Consider the following 19,053-nt stretch of genomic DNA (forward strand, 5'->3'; position numbering starts at 1 on the left):
TTCTTTATTTATTTATTTAAGACATAATATTTTACATGAACCATTAAGGCTGTGAAAAAAATCAGCGGCTTTACTGATGAGATGCGCAAGAAAATCGCATTCGATTTTTTGCACAGCCCTATGAACCATACAGACCTTAAAAATATCATTACATAGCATTGCATATGAACCCCGGCATACTTCAGGAACGTTTATATAGTGCTCAATGGTATTTTACATATTATTTGTGTCTAAAACAATCACTATAACACATTAAAGCATGCAGATGGCCTTTACAGAGCATCCTTTGTTGCAATGACCTCTTACATTTTGAGACCCATGTCTTTGATTTGCTGAGCTGGTCAGGTGTTGCGTTTGTCCCATGGGTGACTTATTCAAGCAGCCAGCAGGATGGTTGGCATGTGTCAGCTATTTTGGAAATGAAAAACAAGATGGCCTGTAATGAATACTGGCACTATTCACTGAGGGAAATAAAGTGTGTAAGGTTCACCGTTCTCTTTATGATGTTTTGGAGACCCTCCATTCAAAGCTTACTCATTTCTGACGGGAACCACGGCGAGCTTTTTGCCTTTTGGATCATCGTTTGGAAAGTGCTGTGTGAATGCACAATTTCCAGTGTCATTTCTCTGAGATGCTTGTTTAGAAGGCATCACTTATATTGAAATTATACACAGCTGTCCGGCATGCTGAGAAATTGACACAACCACCCTCACATAGACCAGAATCCGCTGCTATTGGCTGACAGGCGAAACCTGTTATTCCGAAGCGCAAAATAGAGTCTATGTTTATCAATCCACTAACTGCTTTAGTCGCCCTGAAGTCTATGTGAACACAAGGCTTCTCAGTGCGGAGATTTGTTTATTAGCAGCTCCCAAGGGACAGTAAATTGTTTCTATTCTCCCCAAGTGCAGTACGGGTAAATAATCAAATGGTAATTTATATAATTTCCCTCATATTTCAAATGCTTTGGGTTGCTTTATAGCTCACAGATGTCTTAAAACTGTTCCGTTTTTTCTCAAACATAAACATTCCGTTATCTCAACTTTAGGAGAATCAATTAATCACAACTCGCATACTTTATAATATCTCAGTATTGTTTGGTTCCTGTTTGATTGTGCTGGTGTAACCTTGAGAGTACCAGCCTGGTGTATTTTTAACTGTTAAATCAATATTGACCCTCTCCTGGTCGGCCATTACCGCAGTCTGGGCTCATCATTTTGATAGGGGTGGGAAACACAGTGCTTTCCTCTCCCATCCCCCCCACATACTCTGCATTCCTCCAGAACAAACGCTCACTTGTTGCTTTAGTGTCTTAGATCAACAGTTGCTGAATGTTGGACACTTTGGACAAAAAGAACAGACATGAAACACTGACAGTGCTACTGTCCTGTCCTTGTACAGTGACATTATAGTCCATTATGATGGTAGGAAATGTTTGAAGTCAATGAAAAAAAAAGTTTGTCTTTAATCAAAATGTGCTGCTGTTGTCACAGGCCATGCAGACTATTGGATAACCAACAGCCAAATAGCATTTTAGCATGGGTTTCAAGTGTTCCTGTTGTTCAAGACACTAGAGCATGACACTAGCATCTACCGCCATTGCAAGCTTTGTTAAAAGAAATGCATGAATTGATAAATTGTACACTTTAAATGCAATGTAAACGTGGTCGCGCACCGGACGAGAAGTGCAGCGCCGTGCCACGTCGCGTCTAGAACAATTCGTAAAACAAGTACAACACGACGTAGCTGGGCGCCGCGGACAGACGCCGAACTGGTGTGCGTACACTCATAGAAAACAATGTGTTCGATTTTTAAAAACGTGGTGCAGCGCTGCGCTGTGCTTCTCGTCCAGTGTGCGACCGACTTAAGTCGCTTTGGATAACAGCATCAGTATTTATAATAAAGTAATATAAGTATAATCTTGTAATTTTGTGAATATTAATAGTTATTAGATATTTATTTATATTTTGAATTTCCTTTTATATTATATTTTTCGTTTTATTTTAATTGGACTTTGTCATAGAAATTTAGTTATGTGCTCGTGTCATTTTTACTATTTTTTTAATTTTTTTTTTTACATTTAGCTTTCATTTATTTTTATTTTAGTTTTAGTAATTTTAGTGCTTCAACTTATTTTATTTCAGGCAACATTTAAGTTTTGCATTTATAATATAAATAATTATATTATACAGTCAGTGACACAACAATGTAAGATCAAAGCCCCCTAATTTTTTATTGTAATGTACAAAAGTAAGCCACTGAATTTCCAATACTGGCAAATTTGTTGAAAATGGCTTGGAAAGGTCTCAAATTGTGGCTGTGGAGTTTGTGGAGGGTCCAACCTGCCCTCGCAGTGGGGTGCGGGCCGTGTCTGTGAATGGGATTAGACCCCTCTTCATCCTCAGTGGCACCACATTGTGCTCTAGCCTGCTGCGCGTGGGGGGGCTTCCTCTGATCGGCTAAAACTGATTTTCTGGCCCCCATTGTGAGGTGAGCTGGGGGCTGGTGACCCACACTGTTTGCCCTGTGAACATCAACCTTCAAACACAGGCATGAGGGTCCACATGCACTGTACAAATGGGCTGCCTTTATCCTGAAGAGAGTTCAGATGTGTTTAGAGTAGTTCTAGGTAGCATAGCTCAACCATTCATTCATTCATTCAAAGTAAATGATGATTAGTTGTAGAACAGCTGATTTTATGTCATGAGTCATGAGACTGAGTGCTTTACATTTAAATTGAGTCATATCTGCATTTTAAGTGTTTGGCTGAATCTTTCAGTATTCTCTATGAGTCATTGGTATCGGATGACTTAATTGCTTGGCTGGCCAGTAAAAGGTGTGCAAAATGGTAATTCTCACAGTATTCCTGCGCCGTGTTTGGTAATGTGTAACTTGTTAGGTGCTGAAAACTGCTCACCAGGTGTTTCACAGCACCAGCATTTGTCAAGACGTCACCGTGAGTAATTCCTGGTATCGAGCCAGGAATGTTTTCAGGATTACTGTTACTTTCCCGTGTGATACTCTCCAAACTGGCACACTTATGTACATTTGTTCATGTTATATAAAACAATGAGAAATACAACGTTTTGTCCCACTGAGAAGTTTTATGGGAAAATGGCCCTGCACCAGGCCCTCTGAGAAAACCAATATGCTGTTTCAGAGATTCAGAATCATCCATTGTGAAATTCCAGCCTAAATTTAGCCGCCCCGTGTCATCTTGTTCTAGCATTTTAATGCAGCTGTGATCCAGCTGTACTCCTTTTAAAAGGCAGATCTCCTAATATATGAGATGGTCGATGTAGCCACCAGTCAGTTCTCTAATAAAGAGTTCCTTTAAGGGTGGCTTTGAAGATATTCTTGTTCAAAGGCACTCGTAAATTAGTCCAGATCATCTTTGAAGATCACATTACACTTTCTTGTTTCATTAAAAATAGAGTTACGGCTGGGAATCTCATTTAGAAGACATACAGCAGTTTAGTCCAACTGTTTTGTTGTTTTCTCTTCGACTTCACTGCTTATCTATAGTGGAGCCTGTTCAGGAGGTGGGCATGAAACAGAGATTACAGCCTGTAAGGAGAGTTGAATGTACGGCAAGGTGACATATTCATTCCTACCCTGAGCAAAACACAGAGAATAATAGATAAGACACAAGTGTGCGTTTTCAGGGCTGGCTGTACCAGTGTACATGTGTGGGCTGCGGATAGCTGTTTACTGCCTGCTCTGTGCTGATTTGTGGAGTTTTAACAGTTAGCCACCAGGAAAAAAAAAAGATTTGTAGACTGTTTTTCTTTTTTTTCTTGTTCTGGTCCTGGATTGAGTTTTGTAGCCCTCTCGTTACGCTCTTTATTTTTCAAGCTGCAGATTTACGTTTACACAGATTTTAAATGCGTTATTTTATTTTTTTTTTATTTTATTTTATTTTATTTTATTTTATTTTATTTTATTTTATTTTATTTTATTTTTTATTATTTTGTTTTGTTTTGTTTTGTTTTAGGGATTGCATTAGGTTACAGCAAATATTTGGCCATTTAAGAACATTTTCCCGCCTATTCTTCTCAAAATTAATAATTATGTTACATTTGTATTTCTTAAAGCAGAAGCAGAGAGAAATAACCACTGATTCTGTAAGGTGTTCAATTTGTTTTGTTTTGTTTTGTTTTGTTTTGTTTTGTTTTGTTTTAGGGATTGCATTAGGTTACAGCAAATATTTGGCCATTTAAGAACATTTTCCCGCCTATTCTTCTCAAAATTAATAATTATGTTACATTTGTATTTCTTAAAGCAGAAGCAGAGAGAAATAACCACTGATTCTGTAAGGTGTTCAAAATAATGTAAAGTCCTAAACATAAGGAGCTCTGGAATGAGGATAGTTTACAACAGGAAGTCAAGTTTGGAGAGAGCTGTAACCTAGTCAAACATAGGGCACAAAAGAATGTTAAACAGTTGTTGAGAAACTGAAATGATAATGCTGGTCAATGATAACAAGATATTACACCTGAGGGTCCCAGTAGCTTTGTCTTTTATCTCCAAACCAACTATGAGCAAATATGGTCTACAGATTAACCTTAATAGACAACCACCAATCAAGCCCACCTCTCTGGATTAGCAACTTCAATCCAAGATGGCAAATTTATCCTGTAGATTAAAGTGGCCTTGGATTAAAATAGTCTGGAAAGCGGTAGATTAATGTGTCCTTACCCTTAATATCATCAGGAATGGATTATTCTCCTCCGCTCTCCCACACAAGCACACACATGGTGAGGGGTTGTAGCATAGCTCTGCGAGACCATATAGGCCAGTCCACTTGATCTGACTCAAATCCTGTTTTCGAGCAATGGGTTCCTGGTACAGGATGAGTGGTTGAAGATTAATTGGCCCCTGTTTTGCATCTGAGGCCTGAGCCCTGGAAAGCCCATCAAAGAGACACAGCTTCACGTTGAGAGGGGAAACCCTGTCCATGGCTTATCCTTGGCCAAGCAACGGCTGTCTGGTTTTTCTCACGGACTTTATGGGTAGTTGCACCACTGCTGTTAAGACAGAATGGAATAAATATGTGTTTCACAGAAGAAGGAAATGCATACAAGTTTGGAACGTCATGAGGGGAGTAAACAATGAGAGAAATTTCATTTTTGGGTGAACTATCGCTTGAAATGCATTGAAGTTTGCACACAAATGTAGTGCACCATGTTTAGGTAATCGATACATAATGGCAATGGCATGTAATGTAATTGTCCGGCTTTCCTTCTACATTTGGCACATTGCATAAAAATGCTGGTAGATTACAGCAAGATGCAAATAAAATTTCCCAAATGTGCATATGGAACATGTTGGAAACTGAATAAACTGAATAAAATCATCAAATTAAAGGGGTCATATGATGCTGCTAAAAAGAACATTATTTTGTGTATTTTGACGGAATAATTTGTCAGATGATTTACTAGTATGACCTTCCATAACATTGTTCCAGACATAAATCGCCAATTGCTAGCAAACAAGAGGTTCATAAACATTGTAAACATTTTGTCTGTACGCTCTAAACCTCAAGCAATGTAATACTTAAAATAATTATTATATTTAAAAATTTAAAAATTGTTACATTTAAAAATGTAAAAATTATGAAAAAAAGTCCCAGTGGTTTCCTTAATTTCTATAGCTAAATCATTTTCATTTTTCTATTTTGTGTCAATTTTTCAGATTTTTGTATTGCGTTTTGCATAATTCAGCATAAATTACAAAAATTCAACTTAATTCAATGCATAGTTACTGACATTAAACTTACCTTTTTAACAGTATGTTTTGATATATATTGTAAATCATGTGCCATTTTTAAAGGATGAAGCAAGTAAACTGTTTAGTATCTTGTTGAATAGGATTTTTTTTTCTGGCAGATTTCTGTAGATTATGGTAATTGGGTCTTCTCTGAAGCTTTTTTTATGCTGCTTGACTTTTGACGAACCCCAACCACCTTCATTTTTTCTGCTCTCTACCTTCTGGATGTCAGGCTGGCCTGAGATGAGCTGGTCACGGTAATCCGCACGGAGAGCACTGGGCTCTCTCTGTGGGAGATTTAGAGTCGTGTTGAATGCAGCATAGCTGGAATGCTGGGGTTCAGTCCTCATAAGCGTGGGGAACAGGAGGGAGTGGTGGCTGTCTTTTTTCCCGTTTTCGGAGTGATCGACAGCTGTATGATCGAATGAAAGAAACAAGTGCATTCCTGACTCCATGCGAGGCGCCTGATTAATATGCAGCAGGAAACTTAGGAGGATAAATACTTGGAATATTTAATGGGAGTGAAGATATCATGATTTGCCAAAATGGATGGATTTAGCAAATGTGACCCTGGACCACAAAACCAGTCATAAGGGTCAATTTTTTTAAATTGAGATTTATACATCACCTGAAAGCTGAATAAATAATATAATAGAATAATAGAATAATATTTGGTCGAGATACAACTATTTGAAAATCTAAAATCTGAGGGTGCAAAAAAATCTAAATACTGAGAAAATCGCCTTTAAAGTTGTCCAAATGAAGCTCTTAGCAATGCATATTACTAATCAAAAATTAAAGGGGTCATATGATGCGATTTCAATTTTTCCTTTCTCTTTGGAGTGTTACAAGCTCTTGGTGCATAAAGAAGATCTGTAAAGTTACAAAGACTAAAGTCTCAAATCCAAAGAGATATTCTTTATAAAAGTTAAGAGTCAACCACGCCTACCTAAAACGGCTCGTTCTAACATGCCCCCACATGTCTACGTCACGATGTGGGAAGATTTGCATAATGCCGCCCAAATGTTCACACAAAGAAAGAAGGTGTAACTTTGATTCTATATGCTTGCTGCAAGCCTGCCGGCTGCTCTTTCGTCGAATCCGCTGGCCGTGCCGTTCTCAAGCCCGCTGGCCTCCGTTTACTCTAGCCCGCAGCTGCTCACTCAAGCCCGCCATGTGTGACGCTTGTGAAAGTTTGTTTGGTCTTCCAAAAGAGGACACGACTTGAAATCAGTGGTTAAGTTGTATTTACAACACTGTAAAAACAGGAAAAACGAACAAAAACAGTACAAACACTGGAGAGCCAAACACTGAGGCTGCCGTCTGCGGCCGTCTGCGGCGCCATCGCATGAGAAGATTATGTGGAAAATAATGTGTTTTTGAACCTTAAACCGCATAAACACATTTCATTACACCAAATACACAAAATAATGTTATTTTTAGCAGCATCATATGACCCCTTTAATTAAATGAATACCGAGAACCCAGATCTCACTTTAAGAATCTAATTAGCACTTAAGGGGGAAATGCGAATAAATACAAATTAAAGACCAAACATATTTCAGTTACAAAAATATTTCGCAGATGAACTGCTGTTTTTTTTTCCCCATTCCCAAATATATTGTTACTATTTTAATCTTTCAATCTTTGCGGTATTGTAACGTAAATTAGCGACTTAAGACTGGTTTTGTGGTCCAGGGTCACAAATAACGTTGTTCGGTTTCACAATCAGCTGTCCTTCAATCCTTCTACAAGTAATTCAAAATCAGTTTGAAGAACATCTCAAAGTGGAGTGTCCAAGGCTCCTCAACAATCAGGACATATCTGTGCCCTGTTTACGAATGACCCTTGATGAATAATGTGACCTTACAATGCCATTCAAGACAATGTTAATTTTTACACAGCTTTTTGTTTTGGTCTTAAATTTTGTTTTGACAAAAACATCCTTTAAATGTAATCAGTTTAAAAATGGTCATGTATGCATTAATTTTAGTCAGTTTTATTCTACTTTTAGTCAATAAAAATAACTTTTTAGTGTATAAGACCACGCCAAAATTAGACCACATATTCAAACATTTATGTGTATGTGTGTATATATATATTATTTTAACATTTTATATATTTTAAATATATAAAAAAAAAAAAAAAAATATATATATATATATATATATATATAATGCCATGTTCAAGTGCTGGTGTATTTGCATAATTTTGTGCAGTTTTGTAAGCAACATTACATTTATGTTTGTGTATATATCTGATCAATCTCTTACATGATAAATTTAGGTTAATTAACCTGCTAGTAAAGCACTTCAGTTTACTGGTTATCATTAACTGTTTATCTTCAGGTCATGCAGCTCAAGTAGGTCAATTCTTGACATTATTGATTAGGATTGGATTATTAGAAAAAAAAATCACACTATTTATAGATTTTTCTTCTTCATAAAACATTGTTATTGCGTTATCAGTATATTAATTTGCCAGAAATTTCATTTGCAATGTCTACCTGCAGAGCATTCTCAAAGTCCCGTTTGACCTCCGAGGCATGTCTATGCGAGTATGTGTGTGTGCATACAAGGAACTCCTTTAAACGTTGGCCCTTTGTGTGCAGTCATGGGAAAGAGTGTTGGGGCAGGGGAGATGCTAAATGCAAAAGGCCCCTTTACCGTGGAGCATGTAATATCCTGATCCCAGGAGCTTCCCTGTCACAGGGGAGGACCTGGCCCACCTACCTCAACAGAAAGTGATCCAGGGTGAGCCGTAAGCGCTGAGCAGCGCATTAGACCATCCACCCTGGCAGCTCTGGTCAAAAGGGCATGTTAAAGGCTAAGTAGTCTGATTTTTACCAAGTCTTTTGACTTTAAGACATAAAGAAGGCACGTAACCAAAGATGTTGATCACCAAATTACTGACTCCTACATTCTGGAGCTGATTGTAATGTTGTTGACCCCTGATCAGATGATGCAGACAATTACCATTAGTGGTCGACCGATATTGGTTTTTTGACATTTTGGCCGATGGCCGATATAAAGCCGATATAATTGTATTTATTTTAATTAATATTTAAGAAATTTTAAGTCATTTGAAAATGGATTAAAAAATAAATTTGTAAAATAAACATACTTATACTTTAGATTACAAAGTATTTTTCACAAATAAATAAATATTTAATAAAAATATAATTAAAAAGGAAGTAAACTGTAACCAACAGAGCACTCAGTATTCTGGGAAGTTTGTGTGCATTAATCATATTTTTTCAAATAAAGCCAAGGTAACACTCATTTTACATACAGCACACAGTGAAAATGACATGAATATGAAAGCGGGCAAAACTGGATTCGACTAAGTTTGCAAGGTTTGTGAAATTAAATTTTCATTAGCCATTCAAAGATTTGTTTTAAATTATGTAAATGAGTATTTGCTGAATGCTGACGGCAAACGAGAAAGTATTATAATGTTTGCCTTTCTATTACTAATAATATAAAACCAATCGTTATAATACTTTTTGTATACATTTTAATTCCTTTGTTTAACAGGTCTGTCGGATTATTAGACAGACTTCTATCCGTATTAGACAGAACTGTTAACGACGACGGCGAACAAGAGAGAGAATGTGAGCAGTCAGCGCCGTCAAAATAAAAGTCCCGCCTCGAACGCATCGGCCAAACAGAAAAACATATCGGCCGATGCCGATATTTGAAAAATGCCAAATATCGGCCGATATATCGGTCGACCACTAATTACCATAATGAGTCTTCTTGCTGGTCTTTGTGATGACTTTTTAAGTAGGTGGTTGTTCTGCATGTTGAGACGCCAGTTAAAATTAATTTTCAATGCTTTAATAGCATATTTTATAATCTTTTGTGCAGTGGGGTTCGCATTAAAAGACTATAAGCTCTTTATAATTGATTGGGACTCAGCAGGCTCAATTGTGACATGTTTAGTGATTTTACACTGGCCCTGGACCAGAAAGCCCTGCCATCCATCTCTCATGTTCTGAAGCTTTATTATTACATTGTTGTAACGATAAGTCATGCATGATTGAGCAGGGTTGGGGTCACAGGAAGAGGAACGTTGCAAATTCATATTCTCTTTGTCTATTTATTTTATATATTTTAAATGTATATATTTTTATATATTATTATTTATTTTATACATGATTCAATAATATAAAAATAATAGTAATATATTTTATAAATATATAATATATTAAACATGACTAACATGTTCAAGTGCTGGTGGATTTGCATAATTTTGTGCAGATGTACGTTTCGTATGTAATATTAGAGGTGGGAATCACCAGAGGCCTCATGATACGATATGGTCACGATACTTGTGTCACGATACAATATTATTGCGATTTTAAATATATTGCGATATTCTGCGATATATTGCAATTTATTACCTTTTTCCAACTTTTAATTATGTCCCCAAAGGAAAACTTTGACAACATCTGTTTTAACTAAAGAGAAACATTTCTCAGTTTGTTTATCTCACTTCAGTTGTATTGTTGCAGTGCAAAATAGGATTGTCAAGCAGACAAACTGACCAACACTTTCATGAAAACCTGTCATAAATGTTGTATGCACCTGGCAAACTCAACTATTTGCATTACAGTCTAATCTAGTCCACCTTAATTAAATGTAAACAGGTATGCACTGCTGTGCTACTACAGGTATTTTGAACAATGCAACTTGAAATTGTACTAAAAAGTCGTGCAGACCCTTCAGCAATTGGGGCATTTGAAAGTCAATTACTGTTAAATTTAAATTAAATTAAATAAAACATGTAGTCTTACACCTAGGGATGCACCGAAATGAAAATTCTGTGCCGAAACGGAAACCGAAAATTCTGGATGCACTTGGCCGAAAACCGAAGCCGAAAATGCTTTGTAATGATTATTTATTCTTTTATTAAATAATATAAAGTAATTTTGTAAGACTTTTTAAATTTAACTCAATTTTAATGATACTGAATTAAAAAAAACACAAGCCAATAAAATAACCACACTTTTACTGTAAGTAACACAATAAAATTGGACAGAATTTATATTAATACTGGTAGCACTTTACAATAAGGTTCATTAGTTAACTACTTTAGTTAATGAACTAAGAATGAACAAGTTTTTTTTTTAGTTTTTTTTGACTAATTATCCAAATAATGTATAGTCCTACGAAGCTATTATTATCAGAGCATATGAGCATAGCATAGCAGAGCATATAGCGTCACTGAAGGTAGCATTATTTTACCAGCGTTGCCCAGTACAGCTGAACTAGCCTACACCATGTTACAGCACAGTAGCGCTACTGCAAACCGGAACAAGTAGGCCTATACTGCATAGAAATTCTTGTCAGCGACCCAGCTGACCTCACCAGAAAAAACAAAATAGTATAATAAAAGATCGATACTTGGCATCCGTGTATCGAGAGAGTATTGCCACGGAAAATATCTCGATACTATGCCGTATCGATTTTTTCCCCCACCCCTATGTAATATTGTATTTATGTTTATGTATAATATACAGCAGGGCTGTCCAAACTCGGTCCTGGAGGGCCGGTGTCCTGCAGAGTTTAGCTCCAACTTGCCTCAACACACCTGACTGGAAGTTTCTATGCCTAGTAAGAGCTTGATTAGCTGCTTCAGGTGTGTATAATTAGGGTTGGAGCTAAACTCTGCAGGACACCGGCCCTCCAGGACCGAGTTTGGACAGCCCTGATATACAGTATATCTGATTAATCTCATATATGATTAATTTGGGTTAATTAACCTGAAAATCACTTTTTTGTGCAAATTCGTATTCTCTTTGTCTATTTATTTTTATTCATTACAGCAGAAACCACTCATTCTTGAGAAGTTGATTATAATTGTGATGCACATTTTTTTTACAATTATTTTTATTATTATTAAATTAGCAGTATTGGTTAATACTTACATTTTTAATTTGGATTTTTTTACTTTTAAAATGTAATTGTGCATGCTCATTTAGATTTAGATTTTGAATTTATCATTCTGTATTGGTTGATACTGTATTTTGAATCAGATTTTAAATTATTATATTTTATTTTTATTTATTATATTTTATTGTTATTAAAAAAATAATAGTTCAACATTTTATTTAATCATTTAGATTTAATTTTCCCTAATTTAATACTCAGTTAATTTTTTTGTAAATGAAAAACAGTGTTAAATATAATTTTTTAGCAAATCTTCAAATAATATTGACTTTTTTTATACTATATATTATAATGTTATGATGCCTAAAATCTAAAATGTAGATTTTTAAAACAATTAATTTAATTTTTTATTGATTTGTTTTTATTTATTTATACAATTTTAATATCAACCATTCATCGGTTATTGACCATAACATTAAAATAATTATCAGTAACAGCCAGAATTTTTATATCAGCACATACCTAATTGTAAATAGACCGTGCTACTCTGTTTACTTCTTATTAGGTTTCTTAGTAGGTTTTGTTGAACATCATCTTCCGAGTAAGTAGCCTTGACTGCTGTACTTATTTGGTAGTTGTTATGTGTGTAAATGTGTGGCCCCTCTTTTCCCACTCCTACACTTGACGAGGCGTCACCATACTGGAATGCTGGGTTTCCATGTCGCTGACAGGGTAAAAATGTGCCAATGTCTCTATGAGTCCAGAGTGGGCTTGCAGGGTGGATTTATTCCTAGAAACACGCGTCCCCCAGGTCTTAACCCAGGTGCACATGTTTAGATCCAGGATAAAGATCCCAACTTCCCCCTTCTTTCGCTCTTCTGTGTCCACAGTCCCATCTCCCAGATTTATTGTTCCATAAATGCCTCATGCTGCAGGCCCCAAAGCAGACAGCCCCACTGTTTGCAAATGGCCCCCGGAGACAAAAGGAAGGTTCCCCCAATCAGAAGGGCTTTTCTTTTCCTGCTGAAAGCTCTTTCTTGGTTAAACAAGGTTTCCCATCATCACCGGTAAGGGGTCTTTTTCCTGCTATATCAGTCTGTTGGTTAGTGATCGTGTTTGGCCCCAATGAGAACAAACTCAGTGCTATTGTAACCATCCCAAACAGGCGACCACAGGGTTAAAATCAACAACTTCCCATCCTTCCCGCTGTTCCAGTGCTCAGTTGTGCTAATTGGTTGTTTTTTAGGACCGGCCCAAACGAGCAGGGAGCCATTTAAAGTGTTTGATGGCCCTGGGTCTTGTGGCCTCTATTCTCTCTGTTCAGCCACACCGAGCAGAACTGAACCCCCCGTCCTTTCGGGATGCGTGACCGTGTGTGCATGTGAATGGGAGTGCTGTGTGGGGATGGGGCTGTGCTTTGTGTTGGTGTTATTGTCATTCAAAATGTAATGTGTTTAAAAGAGGGTTTTTAATTTGACCCCCACCAATTAAGAGAATTAGGCTTGGGCTGGCTGGCGGTCACCTTTGACCCACCTGCTTATTATACTCGGCGTCTTCACATCATGGTGTGAAATCCTCTTGTGCTCCTTCTGTTTCTTCGTATATCTCCCTGTTCGCTCTCATTCTCTCTTCACAAGATTGTTTCACTTGGTAGTAATGTAAAAAAAGATAATTGTTGCCAAACTGATGGAGAATTTCTTTTGGTAAATGTTCGCAGACTCACGTTTCCCAAGTGAAACGCAAGCTGAATATAGCAAAGAACTTTCTGGGTCACAAATTTAGCAGACTAGTATGGCAGTTGCAGCATTGTGGTGATTAAGATTAAGATTATACTTAATCGGCTAGTTAGTCCCATACTTAACTCTGAGGTCTTGAGTTTTTGCTCCCAAGCAAAACAGGGTTGTGCACCATTCAGAATTGATTTGAGAGTGACTTTTAAATTTAAAAAAATGCACTTAATGCATTCAAATTTGAATTTAAGGAAGTAGAATTATAATTGAATACATATAGCTGTAATTTTTAACTAGAAAAGCAAAATTTGTCAAGACAAGCTTATGTAGACGGATGGATAGATAGATAGATAGATAGATAGATGGGCATAGAAATGTGTATTTGTTTTATAATAACAATGATAATAATATAATAATTTGTATATTATTTTATACAATATAATTTTAGATAATATAATTTATGTAGTAATTTATATAATTAATATATATATATTAAGTTTATTAAATTAACTTGTACAGCGCTCTCTCCCACCTTCAATACCACGACTGAGGTGCCCTTGAGCAAGGCACCGAACCCCCAACTGCTCCCCGGGCGCCGCAGCATAAAAATGGCTGCCCACTGCTCCAGGTGTGTGTTCACGGTGTGTGTTCACTGCTGTGTGTGTGCACTTTGGATGGGTAAATGCAGAGCACTAATTCCGAGTATGGGTCACCATACTTGGCCACATGTCACGTCACTCACTTTTTTTTTCTTCACTTTTATTTCCCAGAATGCATTGCTTGTGTTGAATTTCTCTGAATTTCAGTTAGGTAAATTGCTCTTTCTGTCATTCCAATTCAGCTTCCTGAGGTCAAAATGATCAAAACTTATTATATGTATAAATGTTATGGTTCCTCAGATACAAACATAAAACGCTCTCTATAAAGACCTCATTGACTCATTGAACTGTAGATGATTTAACTAGGAAAGCATGGTGACTTCACAATCACCTAGAGTAACCACTCTCCCACTGCTCGAAGTAAGACGTTCAGTTTTAGAGGAACACATCCTGCACACTCCCACATGCAATAACCTCATCAGATGTCTAATAGCACTCATGGCGAGGGGTCTCTGGGTCAAAAGTGCAGTGTTGGCCTCTCTCGAACATGAGGGGAGCTGGTGAAGATTGGCTGCAGAGTATTGAAACAAAAGCTAGGTTCAGTTCTCATAAGAGAGCACCAGGTTATCTCATCGGGAAGTGGTTATGCATGACACTTGATGAAGATGAATGAGTGCTAAAGCTACAGGACAGTGGCAGACCTGCTGATCATGCTGGTAAGAGCAGCAGGGGTGAACGTCAGTGTTATGCAGAAATGTCACTCTGTGAGCTTGGCATATTGATTCATGCAGTGGGTAGTCATTTTGCCAAGGGGGTTTCAAATGCTTTGATGACAAAGACCCCCAAAAATTAAAAACATTTTATTTTATTTATTTATTTGATTATTTTTATTTATTTTTTGCTCTCCACAGTTTGAAAGCCTCTGCATTTATTGAAGTAAAATCCCAATCCCAATCATTGCACAAGGGCACAGTGGTGATATTTGTAGATCATCCCTTGTACAATTATAGCTTATGACCTTCCGGTTATCATTAACAATATCAGGGCATGTGGTAGGGCTGGGCGATTTTTCAGATTTTATCGATTAATTCGAATTTAATGTTTTCCCACGATTTTATTTTTTATAAATCGAGGAATCACGATTTTGAATAGATATATCACTAAACGTTAGAATTAGACACTGACAATATGCCAGTGTTAACAGTAAAGAGAAAAGAATGATCCAACCGCATGTCGGCGCATGTGATTAACCGCTCACGAGTGACGGGCTCTGTGAAGGGACCCTAAGTAGAATATATCACTAGGTGCCATTCACACAGAATGCGCTTTTGTGTTGACAAAGATGGGACGCGGGCAGTGGAATAGGAAAAAATGCAGGAAGATGGGAGATGAACTTCTTTTAACTTGAGCGCCACGTTTTTAGAATGCTGTTTAATGCATGAGACGCTGCAAGAGACGTGAGCACAACAGTCAAATGTGTCCATGTTTACACAGAAAAAACTGTGGAAAAGCAGCGCAATCGAATAAAAACCTGTGAAGAACTACTAGTGTATGTATGAAATGTCATGTTTGCATCATGGTGACAGGCTGAAAGCTGCTGTTCATTGTTTTTACAAAACATTTATACTTAATAATAGTCTACTGGTGTTATACCTTCAGTCATTTTGAATCTGAATTACCTTGACTTTTGAGATTTTTTTTTAAAAGTATTTTCCTTTCTGAACATATAATATGTATAAGACAAGTTTGTAGAAGATGTAGTTGTAGTTCATGCATCTTTTTTTGCAAAGATATTTAACGTAAAAGTGATTTGTTTAACATTTACATCATGTTGACAACTTCATGTGTGGTGCACTTAAAATTTAAATTTCTTTAACTAGAGGGTTAATAAAGAAAAAGTTACTTGGATCATGTTGTAGTTACATTTTCAAGTTGACTAGTTAAAAATCGTAAAAATCGAGAATCGGTCAAACGTTCTGAAAAAACGTTTATTAATTTTTTTGCCATATCGTCCAGCCCTAGTATGTGGGTATACTTACATAGGAAGCAAACTGAGATTTACACATTAAAGAGGTGGTTGATCAGCTTTTTTCGAAAGCTTGATTGTGTTTATGGGGTGCAGTGTAACTTGTTCATGCTTCATAAAAAAAAAACGCATTATTTTCACATATTTTACCTTTATTCTACACCGCTGTTTCCATTCTCGTCAAAACGGTCTGTTGAGTTCCTGGTTCTATGAAGCCCCTCCCTCAGAAATAGACAATGGGCTCTGATTGGTTAGCGGGCTCAGTGTGTTTGTGATTCGCTAACCGCCTAGTGCACGTTGTCCGGAAACGTCACGCCCCCTTACCATTACCGGTAGTTGCGTGTTCTCGGGGGCGGGGTTTATGTAAACATCGGGGTTAGTGATGTCACAAACCCAGGAAGAAGCTCGTTGTAGTCCCTACCAGCCATTTTTTGTAGTCCTTAAACAGCGATTTCTTTAAAAGAAAATATTTCCCTTTGCATTGAACTCTTGAGTGTCGTAACTTTGCAGACATTGTTTATGCTAACTAAAGTTCAAAAAGTGAAATCATAATCAACCACCCCTTTAACCAAATTATAGACGGTACTTTTTTAACACTGCTTAGTGTATCATTTTAATAGTTCATCATATTTATGAGGAATTGAAGAATAAAATTATTTCATATTGACATTCTTACCGTAGATGTTTATCAGTTAATGTCTTTTTTTTTATTTGTTAGTTTATTAGTTTATTGACCAGTATTGCAAATTTTTTAATATCTTTTTAAATCTTGCATAATATTATGAAATGCACTGTTTCATGGTCATTGGTTATAACCTTAAAATGATCAGCTTTTATGTATGATGATTAAATTGTTTTCCTTTGACTCCTCTTGCGTAACTATAATGTGGTCAGACAGCGCTGGCCCTCTGAGGCCAGAAAGCAGCTGTCATTTGGTAGTCACAATCCACGGCAGCATTAGTTCCACCACGGGCTCTTTTTGTTGCTTAACGGAAAAGAGATGGAGCGAAAAAAGAGGGTAGAGGGGGTAAAGTCTCCCTGATCCCCTTTTCCATGCGCCAGGTAATCCAGAGGCCACCGTCAGCACAAATGTGGCTTTGATAGCCGGGAGAGGGTGCAACTGAACACGGTGCCCCTGAATGTGTGGGTATGTGTTTGCGTGTAGTTGCAAATCTAAGGGGAAAAGGGTCAAAAGAAGCTGTATGGAAAGAAGGCCCCATATGGAAAATTCAGTTGGAATGTGTCTGGAAATTGGACAGCATTCATGTTGGGTTGTCCTCTGCGTGCTTGGGCTGACCAGACAGCAGGCTGAAATTACATAATGAAAGCGGATGAATCAGAAATCTTTATCTCAAGCACTGAATCAGTCTGAGGAAATGAGATGTGGTGATGTAGATGTAGTGATCAGACAGGTTCATGCCATTGTGTCGTTGCAGACCACAGGTTCCTAATCTAAACAAAAGATTCATTCAGAATGAGTATAAGCTCTTCCTCCGGCAGGTCATGTTTAGTGTTTGATGACGTGTTTGTTGGCATCAGGTGTCAAAATAACACATGATAATGATTGTTGTATTACTTAAGCTGAACTTAGATGTTTGGTACAGTATTTGGACTTGTATTTGTTTGTCTTGTGTGTCCTTTCAGAACATTTCATTTTGCTTTTATTAGTGGTGTTTGGTAAAAAAAACATCTATTATTATTGCTCATATTTAAAAGTTATGAATTTGAACAAATGGTAACACTTTAGATTAGGGAACATATATTCACTATTATTATTATGGAAATCAATGGCTACCAGCAACTGTTTGGTTACCAAAATTCTTCAGAATACCTTATGGTTGGCACGATATGAGGGCAGAATTGTTTTTGTTTTTTTGTTTTTTTTTGGTGAACTATCCCTTTAACCCTGAGGGTGAGTAAATGATGACAGTAATTATTATTATTTTTGGTGAACTATCCCTTTAAGGATCTAGAATATATGACCTGTGCTAGCAAAATGAGTCACAATGAGCACATTTCCAAAAATTTGTTATTTTTATTTTCCCATTCTCCATTAAAAGACCTTTTCCAAAAATGAGTTATTTTTATTTTCCCATTCTCCATTAAAAGACCTTTTCCAAAAATGAGTTATTTTTATTTTCCCATTCTCCATTAAAAGACCAAAAAATGACTGAGCTACTGTTTGAAGTCAATAGAGTCAGCAAACCGATTTTTGAGAAAAATCGAGTTAAAGTTTTCTGAAGGTTCCAAAGGAAAATCACCTAGCAACATTGCATCTTTCCCTCCAATTATTTTCTTAATAATAATTATTATATTAATAATTATATAGCTATTTTTTTTATTTTATCTTTGTTAAGTACTCTTACTTTGTAAAAGTAAGAACAGAAACAAAAAAAACAATAGAACAAATATAAGAAAGAAACACATTTTTCATTTTACATCTAAACAAAAGCATTCAAGTAAGAAAAATAATCAAATGAAAATCACTTTAGTGTGTTCATTACAAATAAAATGATTATTAAAACTAAAAAATCAGTTCAATCAAGAGCAACGCGTGATTCCCTCGTTTCTTTTATCATTTGATTATTGTTTGATTTATCGTTTGACTTTAATGCAACAGATGGCCAATTTTAAGACATACTGTAATGCACGGATCTAATATAATGTTACACATCAGATGTCTTTCCCCAACAGTTCCCCAAACGTCATTAAAGACATAACAGGTTATGTTTGCGTGAATTCTTAAATACTGTAATTCTGTGTATATGTGTATTTATCGGGATCGAGCGCCGTCCGAGGTGCCTTTATGCATGCGCTTCGGATGTCAGTCAGCACAAGAAGCGAGCAGAGAAAAGGTACTCCTCTCAGAAAACGTGCAAATAAAGATAATTTTAGATGTTTAATTACTATTTGGAGCGTTGGGATCTCTAGATGAGGGCTTAATGAACTCATTTTTGTGAAAACCTCAAATTCGAGGTTTTCACAAAAAAAAAAAAAAAAAAAAAATTTTTTTAAATTTTTTTCCTTTAGCTAAA

The 19,053-nt window shown here is 36.6% G+C and overlaps 1 protein-coding gene across 2 annotated transcripts in view; it reads left to right on the forward strand.

Moving 5' to 3' along the window:
- The window catches only part of LOC107697757 (rho GTPase-activating protein 29-like), a 54,372-nt gene that overhangs the window by 8,889 nt on the left and 26,430 nt on the right, over positions 1-19,053 (forward strand). The window lies entirely within an intron of this gene.

The sequence above is a fragment of the Sinocyclocheilus anshuiensis genome, unplaced genomic scaffold, assembly GCF_001515605.1.
Source record: "Sinocyclocheilus anshuiensis isolate Anshui unplaced genomic scaffold, SAMN03320099.WGS_v1.1 scaffold886, whole genome shotgun sequence".
NCBI lineage: Eukaryota > Metazoa > Chordata > Actinopteri > Cypriniformes > Cyprinidae > Sinocyclocheilus > Sinocyclocheilus anshuiensis.